Raw genomic sequence first — 17,326 nt, 5'->3', positions numbered from 1 at the left:
AGTCTCCTTTTTTCAAGGTTTTTAAGCAGGGGCTGGATAGCCATCTGTCACAGGGAGGACTTGGTTTGTGCCTTTCTGCATGGCATAAAATGGGCCATGTGGTCAAAAATACATGGCATAAATAGCCTTCACACCCCCAGTGGATATTTGGGGCAATTGGGGGGGGGCAATTTCATTTTTTTTGCAGGGGATATGACCCTCAAAATTCTCCTTGTGCCCCCACCCAACCACACTTCCACAGTTGTCTACCCCACATTTCCAAAGTGGCATATTTTACTGCAAATTTAGATCTAATCTGTTCTACAGAAATAATGCAGTTTGTCACCACTTTAACTGCCATAGCTCAATGCTATGGCATTCTGGGATTTATAGTTTTGTGAGATATTTAGGCTTCCCTGCCAGAGAGTTCTGGTGCCACTACAAACTACAAATCCCAGGATTCCATAGCATAGAGCCAGGGCAATTAAAGTGGGGTCAAACTCCATTAATTCTGCAGTGCAGATTAGACCCGAGCGTGCAACCTGCATTTTTCTGTCTTTGTCAGCTTTTAAGCCACTGTTGAAGAACTGTAAATGTAATGATCAGACATTTTCTAATTCAATTTCCAGATGGATATTTGGAAACCACTTGAATATCTGATTAGAAAAATCCATTTCTGGATAGACACATCTCCTGACCACTTCCTTTTTCTCAATTTTAAGCAACCAACGGCCCTGAAAAGCAGGCCATGGATTAGACACAACAAAGGAAACAGCCAGGAGCCAAGACTGTTTTGCTCATCCTTTGCTCCCAAACCGCATCAATTGCACACAGGATGTGGTTGCAAGGTATGTGGTGTGTGTGTGTGTGTGTGTGTGTGTGTGTGTCTTAAAAACTTTAAAAGATTTAGTGTTCTAGTTTCGCAGGGAAAGATAACTAAGGGTAGAACAAGAGATAGTTATAAAGTGCTGGACAACGTGGACTTTAATAACCCATGTGGAACTCTTTATATATGCAGACACAATAAGGGCAATCCAGGTAAAATGGTTCACAGGTCAAAACAACGGACACATTCCATTGTACAATTTCAAACAGTGCTTTTGGAGAAGTTTAACTTAGGGGGAAAGTGTGAGGTCGAAGGCTTTCATGGCAAGCCTCCATAGCTTTTTGTGGGGTTTTTGGGCTATGTAGCCATGTTCTAGAAGAGTGTGTTCCTGACGTTTCACCAGCATCTGTGACATTTCACCAGCATTCTCTGAAAATGCCAGCCACAGATGCTGGCAAAACATCAGGAACAAACTCTTCTAGAACATGGCCACATAGCCCAATAAAACTCACAAAAAACTTAAGGGGAAAGCTTTGAATGCTAGAGGTCTCAGGTTTGATCCCAAGCATCTTCTGGTATTTTTTGGTATGCTTCCATCCAAGAATGAACCAGGGCTGACCCTTGTTAACCTCCAAGATCAGATGGGGTCTAGTGCATTTACAGCCCATTTAAAGGATGGGCTGTTGGTCCTGAAAGCTTCCATGAGATGCAGTTTTGCATAGACACATCCCCTGACCACTTCCTTCTTCTCAGTTTGAAGAAATCAAGATCCCTGAAAAGCAAGGGATTAGACACAAGGAAGGAAACAACTACAAATCAAAAAGGTTTCACTGGATGGCTTGAGATTTGTAAAAACAACCTGAAGGGCCACTTGTAGCCCCAGGAACACTCTTTGCCCTTGATTGATTTGGGAGGATCTGAAATGCAAAGACAGTCCCTGGAGACCTCTTATCCCCAAGGATCTTTTCATGGCTGACCTTTTTTCTGGCCAAAATGAAGAGGTGTCTCCCTGCTCCTGGATGCTTCCAAGTGCAACAATCTACCTTTTAACTCAGTTGCAAGGCCTCCCTCTGTTTGTTGATGTTGTGTGTCTTCAAGTTGTTTCCAACTTATGACGACCCTGAGGCGATCTTATCATGAGGTTTTCTTGGCAAGATTTGTTCAGAGGTTTTGCCATTGCCTTTCCCTGAGGCTCAGAGTGTGACTTTCCCAAGATCATCCAGTGAGTTTCATGGCCGAGCTAAGAACTGAACCCTGGTCTCCAGTCTAGCACTCAAACCACTGCACCATGCTGGCCCTGTACTGTTTAACATTTTTTAATGCCCATTTTGGAGAATTCGAAGTGGGTTTCCAATATTTTGGTTTTCTTGTTTGATTTTTTGGTAGTCCATGTAGCCCACCCATAGAGGGTCTCCAGGCAAAAAGTGGTCTCCAGACTGGCTTATAGTTGCCTACCCTTGATTGTTGTTATGTGCCTTCAAGTCATTTCCGATTTATGGCAACCTTAAGGTGAACCTATCCTGAAGTTTTCTTGGTCAGTTTCTTCAGAGGGGGTTTGTTATTACTAACTTCTGAGGCTGAGAGAGTGTGACTTATCTAAAGTCACCCAGTAGGTTTCCAAGACTGAGCCAGGGTTAGAACCCTGGTCTCCAAAGATCTAGTCCAATGTTCAAACCACTGTACCACACCAGCTACCACTGATAAAAAACATATATAGGAGACTATGAAATCGACTTAAGTGGCAGTTGACTCTCCTTTTTTGGAATTCTTTAAACAGACATTAGATGGACACCTTTCAGGAGTACTTTGATTATGTCTTCCTGCATGGCAGAATGGAATTGGACTGGATGTCCCTTGGGGACATCCAACTTTAGGGTTCTATAGACTTTAGGGTTCTATGGCTGTGTTTTCCTGAATGGCAGAACAGGGATGGAATGGACAGGCCTTGGGGTCCATTCCAACTCTAGGACATATTGTTGTCGGACTCCTGTTGTTACTGGACTGCAAGACCCAGCAGCCCTAGCTAGCATAGCCAATGGTGAGGAATGCCAGGGTCTGCAGTCCATCAACATCTCAGAGGACCACATGACTTACCAGCCCTGTTCTATATGCTTGGTCTTTTAAATCCAAGGTGGTCACATCCACTTTCCCTCACCCTAATGCTGTCTAGAAACATGGGCCATTTTGGCTGGGGATGATGAACATTCTAGCCCAACCAGATCTGTGGAAGTAGGCTCAAGTCTATGAAAGCTTATGCTGCCAGCTTCTTTCTTTCAGTTACAGTGGTCCCTCCACATTTGCTGGGGTTAGGGGCACAGGGCCCCCATGAAGGTGGAAAAGCCACAAATAAAAAAACTACCTTTTTTTCACCGGAGAGAACATCTCTCTAGAAATCCCTAGGTCTTCCATAGCAATTCTATGGCCAGCATCTGGCAGATGTTAACCACAGAATTACACAAGAAGACCTACAAATGCCTAGAGAAGCGAAGTACCTATATAAGTGAAGCACCAAAATTGAAGCACCTAGACTGGGCTCTACAGGCTAATGGTTACCCCAGCTCAGACATCAGAAGGGCTGTCAGACCCAGAAAAATCCACAGGAGTGAAGACAAACAACCTCCCAAAGAGAAGGTATTTTTACCATACATCTAAGGAGTCACAGACAGAACAGGGAAACAGGTGAGGAAACACAATCTCCAAATGGTCTACAAATCGACTAAGAAAATCTAGTAAATGCTGCACTCAGTGAAGGGCAGGAGAGACCCTCTCACAGCTGCAGGAGTTTACTGCATATCATGGATCTGCGGACAAGTCTAGATAGGGACCGCCAATGTAATTCAAACACGAATCAAGGAACGTGAGAGACACTGCAGACTGGGTCAGCCAGAAAAATTAGCAGTAGCAGAACATATTATAAACCAGCCTGGGCATAAAATGCTGTTTGAAAACATTGATATTCTGGACCATGCCAACAACTATCAGCTCAGAATGCACAGGAAAGACATTGAATCCACAAACACCTAGACAACTTCAACAGAAGAGAAGAAGGCCTTAAAGTAAACAAAGTTTGGCTACCAGTCTTGAAAAACACCAAAATCAAGACACAGCAAATGCAAATGAAAACCATAGAATCATAGAGTTGGAAGAGACTGCAAGGGCCATCCAGTCCAACCCCATTCTGCCATGCAGGAAATCCAAATCAAAGCATCCCTGACAGATGTGTCCTACACAAAATGTGTCCGACATTTGAAAATTATGTCCTACATTTTCCCTCGCGATCGCGGCAGGGAGCGGAGGCCAAGCGGCGAGGGAAAGCCTCCACTTAAGGAGGCTTTCCCTCCCCGCCTGGGCCCCGGGCCTCGCCGCGATCGGAGGCCAGGATCGGGGCCTCGCCTCGTTCCTGGCCCCCGCGGGGTCCAGGAAGGAGGCGAGCAGGCCGGCGGCGATCGCCGCGGCCTCGTCTCGTTCCTGGCCCCCGCAGGGACCAGGAAGGAGGCGAGCAGGCCGGCGGCGATTGCCGCGGCCTCCCCTCGTTCCTGGCCCCCGCAGGGACCAGGAAGGAGGCGAGCAGGCTGGCGGCGATCGCCGCGGCCTCGTCTCGTTCCTGGCCCCCGCAGGGACCAGGAAGGAGGCGAGGAGGCTGCAGGGAGGCGGGGAGGTTGGCGCGGCTGCGCCCAAGAGGCGCCGTCTCCCTGCAGCCTCCTCCGCCCCAGGCCTCGCTGCCCTCCTTTTCCTCTGCGCGGCCATGCACGGTGGAGGAGGAGGGCAGCGAGGCCCCAGGGTTGCCTAGCAACCCCGCTGCAACCGGGCTTTTCCCAGTTTTTGGCGGCACCCGTGCCGTGACCGGACAGGTGCTGCCAAAACCGGGAAAAACCCGGTTGCAACCGGGTTATGGCAACCCTAACTTGGACTCCCAGATCCCTTTCACATGTAGTTTCATTCAGCCAGGTGTCCCCCATCCTATATCTGTTCATTTCATTTTTCCGCCCTAAGTGCAATACCTTACATTTCTCCCTGTTGAAGTTCATTTTGTTAGCTTTGACCCAGCTTTGTAGTCTATTCAGATCATTTTGAATGTTGATCCTGTCCTCTGGAGTATTAGCTCCTCCTCCTAGTTAGGTGTCATCTGCAAATTTGATAAGTATGCCCCCAATTTTGTCCTCCAGGTCATTGATAAAGATGTTGAATAACTCTGGGCCCAGGACAGAGCCCTGTGGGACCCCAATGGTCACTTCTCTCCAGGATGAAAAGGAGCCATTGTTGAGCACCTTTAGGCTTCGGCCAGTCAACCAGTTACAAATTCATGTAACAGTTACCTTGTCTAGCCTACATTTGCCAAGCTTGTTTGCAAGAATGTCATGGGAAACCTTGTCAAAGGCCTTACTGAAATCAAGATATATCCACAGCATTCCCTTCATCTAACAAGCTGGTAATTTTATCAAAGAAAGAGATAAGATTTGTCTGGCATGACTTCTTTCTCTGAAACCCATGTTGACTCTTTGTAATTATGGCATTACTTTCTAGATGTTCACAGACTCTCTGTTTAATGATCTGCTCTAGAATCTTTCCTGGTATATACTGATAATTGTTGGGATCCTCTTTTTCCCCCTTTTTGAAGATGGGGACAACGTTTTCTTCTGGGACTTCTCCTGTTCTCCATGAGTTCTCAAAGATTATTGCCAATGGCTCTGATATTATATTTGCCGGTTCTTTTAATGCCCTTGGATGTAGTCCTGGAGACTTATATTTGTTTAGATTGAACAGGTATTCCTGTACTATCTCCTTACTTATCTAAACCACTCAGAGTGAGGGGGATTTCCCAGCAGGCAATGGAACACTAATTAGACACCCAAAGGCTTTGCCGTTCAACAACAGAGCAACACACAGATTAACATGCAAATCACCCCACTCTCTTCCATGCTAGCATTCTCTGAAGATGGCAGCCACAGCTGCTGGCAAAACACCAGGAATAAACTCTTCTAGAACACAGCCTCATAGCCTGACAAACTCTCAAAAAACTATGGATGCCACCCTTGAAACCTTTTACTTTACGCCTATAGAAGTATTTTCTCTTGCCATCTCTGGGTCTTCCAGTGTGACTTTATAGTCAACCTGTGGCAGAGTCATGCTGGAGGACCTAGATTTCTAGAGAGAACATATTAATTAAATCTGTGAATAATCAAAGCCACAAAACTCAAAGCCGTAAATTTGGAAAACTAACTAAAGACTCAAAGATACTACCAGATCTCTTTCTATACTTTATATACTGATTTTTCAGACTTATATGAACCTGGAAAAGTTACTTTTTGCAACCCAGATGACAGAATATAGGATTTTTGAAGTTTTAGGTTGAGAAATAACTTCTCCAGGCTCTGAGTCCAACCCATTTGGAGGGTTTCAGATGGACAGAGATCGATCAAACCTCACTGGAAGCCATTCTCAGCCGTCTCCAAAAGGGAAAGCTAGAGGGATTAAACCACAGACTTTCTGCTCAGAAAGTGTGAGCTCAAACATTGAGCAACACACTCCTTCCAACAGATCTCATTTTCTTTTCAGATCTCAACTTTAAAGTCTCCCGTATCTGTTTGCTCTCAAACAAATGAAGCAACGGCTGCCTCTTTCCCCACTTAAAAAAAATCAAAAATCAAATCCTAGAAACAGAGCCTGGGAGCACAAACACGCTGAGATCATGCCCAACCACTCCTCTAGGGCTGATCAAAGTGCAGCATAGTTTCGGTGCAGAGCAAAGAAGAGCAAAGTTGCCCATTGCCAAGCTTTCTTCTTCCAGCTTTACTTGGAGAAAGCCTCCAGGGCATTTTCCTTTTAATAAAACCTGCTGCACAAAAGTCAACCTCATTTCTCTAGGAAAATTGGATCGCTGCAATGTGTTTTATGTGGGGCTCCCTTTGAAAAGTGCTTGGAAACTTCAGTTGGCCCAAAATTGCTGCAGCCAGATTGCTGACTTGGGATGACTACAGGAAGATAAAAAGTCCTTTGTTGCAACAGCTCCACCGGCTGTTAGTCCATTTCCCATCACAATTCAAAGCACTGGTTATGACCTATAAAGACCTATATGACTAGGGTCTGGACTATTTTTAAGACTGTATCTGCCTTTATGAGCCCATTATTACACTATGATCTTCTGGAGATACATTTGTCTCTCTTTCTCAGTACGTTCTCAAGCTTCCTTGATGGGAACAAGGGAGATGGAGCCTTCTCTGTGGTTGCTCCCAGACCACAAGAATTCTCTTTCTAGGGAAGCTATGATGGCTCCCTTTTGCCATCAAGTGAAATCGTAGAATCCTTGAGTTGGAAGAGACTCCAAGGGCCATACAGTCTACCCCTCTTCTGCTACACAGGAATACACTATCCAGGCTCTCCCTGTGGCAGATGGCCATACAGTTTCTTCTTAAAAACCTCCAAAGGAGGAGACTCCACTACCCTCCAGTGGACTCTCTTCCTTTGGAGGTCTTTAAAGAGGGGCTGGATGGGCATCTCTTGGGACTGCTTTAGGTATGTACAGGGAGGGTTTATTTCTCCAATTTCAGTTCCATATACAACTGAAGTTGTAAAGATAATTTTCAGGCACAATGTGGGGTTGTGTGTGTGGTCCACATAGCTTTTGGTAACACTTTCCAAATCTAAAAGTCCATTATTTTATTCAATTAATAATGATGATCATAGCAGAAGCTCAAACAGGAGTTGGCAAGCCCACAGTTGGAGCAGACGCACTGTACTCCTATTGATGCAGCCTAGGATTGTGTTGGCCTTTTTAGCTGCTGCATCACACTACTGAGTCATGTTCAGCTTGTGGTCTACTAGGACTCCTAGTAGACTCCCTTTCAAATGTACTGTTTTCAATCCAGGTTTCCCCCATCTTATATCTGAGCTTTCAATTTTTACTACCTAAATGTAGTACCTGACATTTCTCCCTGTTGAAATTCATGTTGCTAATTTTGGCCCAGCTGTCTAATCTGTTAAGGTCATTTTGAATTCATGATGTTCTCAGTCAAAGGAAGCTGCTACTACATTGCAAAATCTAAGGAGTTTGATACTCCTTTAACTGCCATGACTCCATTGTATGGAATCCTGGGATTTGTAGTTTGTTGTGACACCAGAACACTCTGACAGAAAAGACAAAATGGCTCACAAAACTGCAATTTGCAGGATTCCATAGAATTGAGCCATGGCAGTTAAAGAGATGTCAAAGTGCATTAATTCTGCAGTGTAGATGCAGTCGGAAAATGAAGCATGAATAAAACCAAGGGATCAGCAGACATCCTGGCTGTTGTTGCTCCTGCTTCCTGGCCTGGCAATCTCTTTAAGAATGACTAAAGTGACCTTTATCCAGGACTGCCAGGGAGGGAGAGAGGACATTTTCCTGAGAGAATCATCAGGCATTGGTTATGGCCAGCCTAAATAGGTTGCCCAGGTGATGGACTCCCTTTGGCACACGCTGGCTTTTGGGGTCCTTTGTTGGGCAACATACACAGTTGCCCTTCCAGACCAAGTGCACAGCCTTGCATTATGCTCTCTGACTCAGTACAGAATTGTGAATATTTTCAAAGCAAAGTTCTAGGCCTGTTACAGACTGCCAAAATAAAGCTGCTTCGGGTCTCTTTGGAGGTATGCTGTTTAAATGATGCATGGGTCCTAAGAGTCCGGAGGTTGCGCCAAAGCCACACTTCATTCCTAAGCACCAGAGTGCAGCTTTTGGTGCAGCTTCCGGATTCTTAGGATGCATGCATCATTTAAATAGCATACCTCCAAAGAGACCCGAAGCAGCTTTATTTTGGCAGTCTGTAACAGGCCTTACTTTCTCTATGAAAACAGCTGTGTCAGAACTAGGAACAAAAAGCATGTTTAAAAATACTCTAGCCGCAGATGTAAAGGGGGTTTGCTGGGTATTGGGAAACCCTGATGTAAAGAAGCCTGGTCAGAGGAAAATCTTTGCACTTTGAGAACCCACATCAGATGCTATGCACAAAAATAAACAGCATTTCCTGTGCAGAATTGTGTGCATCTACACTGAGATCCTTTGCATGGTATAAATATTCTAAATAAACAAGTACACTGTAGAAATAATGCAGTTTGATACCACTTTAATTGGTGTAGCTCCATCCTATGGAATCCTGGGATTTGTATGGTAGTTTTACAAGCTTTTTAGCCTTCTCTGCCTCCCAAAACTACAATTACCAGGATTCTGTAGGATGGAGTCATGGCAGTTAAAGGGCCATTAAACTGCATTATTTCTACAGTGTACATGCATCCACTATTTCCTGCATAGAAAACCCACACACAGTTCTTGTCATTTTTTGCAAAGTGCATCCTGAACTGCAAATACTGTACAATTTTCAAAGCCTCTCTCACAACAAAGAGAAAAAAGATGGTTAAATTATCCATTCTTCCCAATAAGAATTTTATAGCAAGGACACTCTCCCACTCCATTCTCTTCCCCAGTTTTTAATGTCATTCATTCTCCAGTGGGAGAAATGCATTTGGAAGCTGGATTGTTTGTGACTTGGGGGTGGGGATGGTGAATCTCTGGAGCTGCTTGAGGAAGAGCAATGTAGCTTGCTTTCAGAGGACTGTCATGCAGTCATCCGGGTATTTCATTTTATCTCCATCCTTTTGTTGTTGTGTGCCTCCAAGTCCTTTCCAACCTATGGCAACCCTAAAGCCATCATAGGTTTTCTTTGGCAAGATTTGTTCAAGGGAGGTTTCCTTTTGCCTTCCTCCAAAGCTGAGAGAGTGTGGCTTGGTCAAGGTCTCCCAGGGCCAAGTGGGGATTTGGAGCCTGGTCACCAGGCAGCTGTTAATGCTGACTGGAAACGCAGGGAATGTCCAGCAGGGCAATCTAATTAAAAATAATAATTGTAAGCTGCTCTGAGAGCCTTTAGGGCTGAAGGGTGGGGTATAAATACCATAAATAAATAAATAAATAAATAAATAAATAGCACAAATCCAAAAGGGAGCAGAGTTGAAAGTGAGACTCGATCATCAAGAAGAAGAAGAAGAAACTGCCCTGCCTTTATGCAAGAATTTAGGAATGTGCAAAATGCTCCCTAGGGAGCTCCCAATTCCTTCCACATTTCTTGGCTGTTTTGTCTGTCAAAGAATCTCCTAATTTGTTCTGCTTTGTTGTTGTGTGCCTTCAAGTCATTTCCGTCTTATGGCAGCCTTAAGGCGAATCTATCATGGGGTTTCCTTGGCAAGATTTGTTCAGAGGAAATTTGTCAATGCCTCCTCTTGAGGCTGAGAGGATATGACTTGCCCATGGTCACCCAGCTGGGAACCCGGATCTCCAGACCTAAAGTCCAACACTCAAACCACTACACCACACTAGGACACACAGACCAGCCTCCTCCTAAGCCAAAGCATTGTTTCATCTAGCCAAAGCTCCTTTTTTCCAAAAAGTAAAAGTTGTTTGTCTAAATGGACCTCCAGGTCTGGCTTTCTGACACCCACTGGAGACCAAATGACATCGTATGTTTTTTTACACAACATTATCTTACATCCTGCCTTTCTCCTGGTAATGAACCCATGGGGACTTACAACAAATTAACACAAGCTTAAAAACACATCAAAACATATCAGTATGCAAACGGATCTTATAGCATCTTTGAGACTAACTGTACAAAAGAAGTTGCGAAACTGAACTTATCACCTTGGCACCACAAGTTTTGCAAATATTTTTTGCATGCAACTTTGCATGCAAGTTTTTGCATTTGCAGGCTATTCATATGGTTTGATTTCTTTTTCTTACAGCAGGAAGAAAATTGCTAAAATTACTCCTTGCTTCCTTCAAGCAGAAAATTAGTGAACAATAACATTGTGTGTGTGTGTGTGTGTGTGAGAGAGAGAGAGAGAGAATGTACTTGTCATTCAAATACACTTGTCCCTCCACATTTGCTGGGGTTAGGGGCACAGGATCCCCGAGAATGTGAAAAACCACAAATAACAAAAACACTATGTTTTAACCTGAAATAACACCTCTCTATGAATCTTTAGGTCTTCAGGTGCAACTCTGTGGTCAACATCTGCCAGACACTGACCACAGAATTGCAGTGGAAGAAGTAGAGTGTTCTCTCTAGATCCTTCAGTGCGATATTTGATTAAAGTTGACTGTAGAGTTGTGCTGGAGGATCTAGATATTCCTACAGAGAACATATTAATGAAATCCGTGAATAATCAAATCCACAAAAGTCAAAGCCGCAAATGTGGGGGGACAAGTGTATTTCCAAATATTCTTTCCCCAACTTGGTTTTCCCATGCAGCTGCAACTTCCCAAAGCAATGGGAAAGGTTGGTCTATCTCCCCCTCTTCCCACGACAATTGTGCTTCCTCCCAATAAACACAAAAAGAGGCCACATTGCTAGCCTGTTCCCACAGCTTAGCAGCAAGGTGACACCGTGACACAAAAGGCCTCTCCTTAGCAGGGATGGATTGTGAGGCCAGGAGGTTAAGAAGATCAAGGAGCAGAGACAGCTTTGCTTGCTCTTTGCAGAAATCTGGGAGGGGGAGAAAGCAGGGATTGTGCATCTGCCCGTACTCTCCCCACACTATACAATAAGCTCTTGTTGAGACAGAAGGTCATCAATAGACAATAGAACTGATCCCTCCTTGCTCAACCTCCCTTTGGACATCCAAGAAAACAAATAGATGCACAATTTCACAATTTCTAGTACTTTTCAGAGATCAAGCCTGGGGAGGGGGGAGAAGAAAGTTAAATTGCAAACTATGCAAGGAACTTCTCTAGCAGACCATTTAGCATTACTGCAATGGCTCTTTTCTCTTTCTTTTTCCAGTATCTGTAAATAAAATCAAGATTGAACTCCTACATATAGTTACCCAGGACTTAGCTTCATTGAAAGCAATGAAACTGACTTCTGAGCAGGCATGTATGTTGCTGTTGTTAACTGCCCTTGAGGTGGTCCCAACGCATGGTGACCCTGTGGATGAGACACATAAGAAATTTTATTTTTCTTATGATTTATCCTTTATTTTTCTTTATTTAAAATATTGACATCCCACTCCGTAACATAAGATCTCTGAGCAGTTTACAATAAAATGAGTTGGAACAATTTAAAATGCAAGGCATTGTTGTTGGTTTTGTGTGCCTTCAAGTCATTTCCAACTCATCAGGACTCTAAGGCAAAGCTTGGGGTTTTTTGGGCAAGATTTGTTCAGAGGAGTTTTGACATTGCTTTCTCCTGAGGCTGAGAGAGTGTGACTTGCTCAAGGTCACCCAGTAGGTTTCATGGCCAAGCGAGGATTTGAACCCTGGCCTTCAAGAGTCGTAATCCAACACTCAAAGCACTATGCCACACTGGTTCATCACCATCTAAACACTAAGCACAGAAAGTGACTGAATAGTTTAAAAAGCCTGAAATCCTATGCACAAATCCCTAGAAACACAGAATTGTGAAGTTGGAAGGGATGCCCAAGGGCCATATAGTCCAACCCCCTGCCAGTGTGGGAATCCACCACTGAATTACCAGTGGGAGATGGGCATCAAACCTCAATATCTCCCCTGTTTAACCAACCTCTCTGTCCAACCTGTTTTAAAATGGTCAAATGAATACAGCGGATGCTGCTTGCACCTAGAAACCAAGAGGACTCTGATATTACACATATAACTTCACTCTCATCCTGGTGCATTGAAGGAGGTGTGTGTTTCAGAGAAGCAGCAATGCTATTTCAAGGTTTTGCTTGTGTGTGTGTGTGTGTGTGTGTGTGTGTGTGTGTGTGTGTGTGTATATATATATATATATATATATACTTGAAACACAACTTCCCTATATGCAACAGGATATCAGCAAAATTGTATCACATTTTTACAACAATGCAAAAAGTAACATATTGATGTATTTGATGTCCTAGTAACAGAAAGATAGTGGCATGTATAACAAAAAGTTGCTGTCTAGATCTTGCTGCTTGGTTGCACTTTTCCTTTTGATGATGAGTTGCTTGAAATTTTGTATTAGTTTTTATTGCAAAAGAGGGGAAATACAGAGCTAAACTCAACCTTAGACCAGATTAGAACAGCAGAAAGCAATAGGATTTTAGTTATGACTAAAACGTCCTATTTGTTTTGATATGTCTGCTCCTTGCAGGACTAATATTGGATACAGGCAGCATCTGCACTGCAGCATTAGTGCAGTTTAACACTGCTTTAAGTGCCATGGCTCAGTGCCATGGAATACTGGGATTTGTAGTTTGTTGTGGCTCCAAAGTGCCCTGATAGAGAAGACTAACTACAAAACCGAGGATTTTATAGCATCGAGCCATGGCAGTTAAAGCAGTATCAAACTGCATTATTGCTGCAGTGCAGATGCAGCCTTAGTCTGGATTTCTTAAACTATATAAATAAAAAAGTCAAGCCTGAGTTAATTAAAATCTAAAAACACCAAGTATGAAAACATTTTGTGGCAAATCTAATCAAAATATCAATGTTAAGTTTGTAGCTGATTGGTACTGTCCCCCAAAATTGTATGAATAAAGAGGAAAGTGCTTTTGTCTTAATGGTTTCTGGAACAAAATTAATTCTTCCATGAAAAGACTAAACTGGTTTTGTTAATAATATAACTTCACTGGTTCTCTCAGTATTATTATTATTATTATTAATTATTATTATTATTATTATCATCTTATATCCTGCCTTTCTCCCAACATAGGGACTCAAGAATCTATCAAATAGTCCCGCCAAATATTTAAAGGGAAACATACACACACACACACCACAAAGCATTTGCAAAAAAAGGAACCAAGCATTACCAATTTCATGCTCAAAATCATCAAATGATAACAACAGCAGAATCATGCACTGAAATAATTGGGGTGCTTTGGTCCAGGCCTTAGAGGTAGAGAGGAACTGCTGGACCTCTTACCCTTTCCCTCCACCACTCCCTTCTCCTTCTGTGTCATGTCTTTTTAGATTGTAAGCCCGAGGGCAGGGAACCGTCTAACCAAAAAGATTGTATGTACAGCGCTGTGTAAATTTACAGTGCTTCATAAATAAAGGTTAATAATAATAATAATAATAATAATAATAATAATAATAATGTCCAGGAGACTCTTCGACCCCTTTCACCAGCCTGGAGTTAAGGCTTCAATACTATATACACACACATGGGTGTGTGTGTATGTGTGTTTATGTATTCAAGTTGCCTGCTGGCTTATGGTGACCCCATGAGTTTTTCACACCTCAGAGGTGGTTTTGCCAGTTCCTTCCTCTGAAATACAGCTGACAGCACCTGGTATTAGATGGCAGTCTCCCATCCAAGTACTAACCAGAGCTGACTCTGCTTTGCTTCCAAGATCAGAAGGGATCTGGTGCCATTTAGCAAAATATGTACTTTGGTGACAATACCTATACAATCGCCCCTCTGCTTTCGTGGGGGATCCGTTCCGGACACCCCACCCCTAAAAACGGAGATTTGCCTATGTTCAAACCCCACTGGCTTGAATGATCGCACACACCCCATTTTGTCCCCCTCCATTTGCTGCCTGCAAACAGGCAAGGGATGCAGACTTCAAGTCTGTGAAAATGAAGGGATAACTGTATTATGTCATTTGCCTTTGAAGTAAGGCGACCCCATAAATGTCATAGGGTTTTCATAGACAAGAAATCCCCAGATTTGGTTTTGCCAGTTCCTTCCTCTGAAATATAACCCAAAGCACCTGGCATTTGTTGGTGGTGGTCTCTCATCCACATTCAATCAGGGCTGACCCTGCTTAGTTTCCAAGATCGGATGGGATCTGGTACCTTTAGGCCCCTGGGTGCAAATCCAAATGAGCCAAGTTGGGTTTATTTCCAATTAGATACACAAAGGATTGAGCTCGAAAAGGCACTATAAACCCACATATGGAAGTTAAGATGCAGCTTGGAAAAGGTACTTTACTACATTCTGATGTTAAGTATAAGTACCATGTAATGCTACCATAACATTCAGAAGTGCGTGTGTGTGTGTGTGTGTGTGATATACAGAACTGGATGCATGCACAACAGGCTGGTTAAAGCATGAAAAAGGGGGTGGAACTCAGGGCTACTTGACAGAAACAATGGTATTGCTTCAAGTTGCAAGTGGGGAAATATATACTTTATATATATTATTTCTTATTTACATTTATATTGCTCCTTTCTAGACAAAAAGAAGGCAATGAAAAGCTAGTCCAGGATGCCATAACTTCCTAGAGTTTGCAAAACCTATAACAGGTGTAGCTTTTGTGCCGTCAAAACAAAGGCATTTGTCCCCTGGAAGAATTCTGACCCCCAAATTTCCAGCAATGCATTCAGTCCCCAAATGTTTAGCACTGCAGATGCTTAAAACTTCAGAGCAGCATTTAGGAATAGAATTGAGGTATAAGTCAGAAACCATTTGAAGGCGTACAACAACCACTACAACAGCAACCACCCAAAGCAATGGGGCAACAAGGTAAATGTGAACACAACAGATAGAGGAGTGTGTGATCTGATTTATTTTCAGTGTCTCCACAATGTGAGAAGTTTGGAGACTTAAGGGAATTTTCATTGGGGGACAAAGTTCTTATTGGGGTGCTATATCCTCATTTCACACAGTGACATCAGAAATCAAAGCTAACTTCATGCGACGTAGCAATAACAACCTGACAATAACATCACAATGCACACATGAAAGAGCATCTCCAGAAAAAGAAATAAAAGATAAGGTAAGACAGTATGGTGCAGTGGCTTGAGCATTGGATCCTGGCTTGGCCATGGAATCCCACATTCTCAGCTTCAGAGGATGCCAATGGCAAATACTCTCTGAACAACTTCTGCCAAGAAAACCTTTAGGTTGCCATAAGTCGGAAACGACTTGAAATCACACAACAACAACAAACAACAAGATCTCTATCCAGTTTATCAGGGAAATTATTTCATTACTCTTTTAAAAAAAACAAGATGGTCCCAAAGAACAGAGTACAGGTTTTTAAGTGCTGCTGTTATTTTAAATCAAATTATTTATAAACTCTCCATTGTCCATTTCAACATAAGAAGGAAAGTTGGGAGGAACCTAGAAACACCTTTCAGGCAAATTGGTTTATTTTGTGTGTGTTTGTGTGCGCTGACTTCAAGTCATTTCCGACTTATGGCGACTCTATCATGGGGTTTTCTTGGTCAGTTTCTTCATTGCTGTCCTCTGAGAGTGTGGCTCGGGTTTGGCGCTGGGTTTGCATGGCTGAGCTGGGATTCGAACCCTAGTCTCCAGTGTCACAGTCCAACAGAAACCACTATGTCACACTGACCCCCATTTTATTTTAGCATGAGATTCTGCAGAGTTCACTGATGCATTTATGCAGAATCCACAAAAGCCCATGCTAAAATAAATAAAACCTGCTAGTCTTTCGAAGCGCCGTGAGGTTGCTTCCTCCTCTTTCCCCATTTCCTTGCTATTAGAAAAACTCCAGATGCCATCCATATTGCAAAAAGGCATCCCAGCTCCTCTGTGCCTCCAGCAGGAGAAAGAAGGCCGCTCCGAAGGGAAGGCGTGTGCCTGGCTCTGCAAGATACACAAAGGCCTTGGTGGGGCCTTCCCAGTTCGCAGGGAGTGTTTTTGCTCCTATGCAAATACAAACTGGACTGGAATCAGGTGCCAGGCGGAAACCACTTGCAGGAAAAAAACAACCCTCAGGAGCAAGAGTCATTTCTGTTTTAAAGAGATAGATGCATTAGTCGGTTTTGGTACAATAAGGAAGCAAGTGGTTGCAATAAAAAAAGGAATATACTGTACTGGTACCTTTAAGATTGATCTCAGTGTGAGATTTCATGGATTCCAATCCACTGGCATAAATGCACAAATGTGTGAGCTAGTTAAGCCTTGCTGAATGCTCCAACATATTATCTGCTTCGGAGTGTATATCCCAGAATCCCCCAACTAGCAGGGCCAATGGGTCTGTCATCCCAGAGCACATCTCCACTGTGGAAATAGTGCAGTTTGACACCCCTTTAACTACCATGGCTCCAGCCTAAAGAATCCTGGGGTTTGTAGTTTGGTGAAGCACTAACACACTTGGGCAGAGAAGGCTCAAGACCTTGCAATGCTGCACTGAAGGGAATAGAGATTCCTAGAGAGAACACTCTGCAAGGCCTTTGGAGCTCCTCCAGCGCAACTCTATGGTCAATGTCTGGCAGGGGTTGGCCACAGAGTTGCTCTGGAGGACCCAGAGATTCCTAGAGAGGTGTTCTCTCAGGTAAAAAACATAAGTGTTGGGGTTATTTGCAGTTTTTCCACATTCACAGGGGTCTTGTGCCCCTGACCCTAGTGAACATGGAGGGAGAAGTGTATATTCACACACACAAGTGTATATTCACACACACATATATATTCACACACACATATACACACACACATATTTTATATACACACATGTATATTCACACATACATATTTTATACACACACACATACAATTATACATACATATTTATACAGTACACACACAATACACACACACATTTATACACAAATATATACACACATAAGCACAGGCACATACA

General features: G+C 43.3%; 1 protein-coding gene across 1 annotated transcript in view; it reads right to left on the bottom strand.

The window, feature by feature from the left end:
- Window positions 1-17,326, bottom strand: part of CCDC50 (coiled-coil domain containing 50) — a 53,245-nt gene that overhangs the window by 34,956 nt on the left and 963 nt on the right. The window lies entirely within an intron of this gene.

Source organism: Sceloporus occidentalis, unplaced genomic scaffold (genome assembly GCF_023333645.1).
Source record: "Sceloporus occidentalis isolate IW3139 unplaced genomic scaffold, rSceOcc1.0.p SCAF_2, whole genome shotgun sequence".
Lineage (NCBI taxonomy): Eukaryota > Metazoa > Chordata > Lepidosauria > Squamata > Phrynosomatidae > Sceloporus > Sceloporus occidentalis.
Note: the sequence above shows the minus strand (reverse complement) of the source record. Positions and strands in the feature narration are given on the sequence as shown.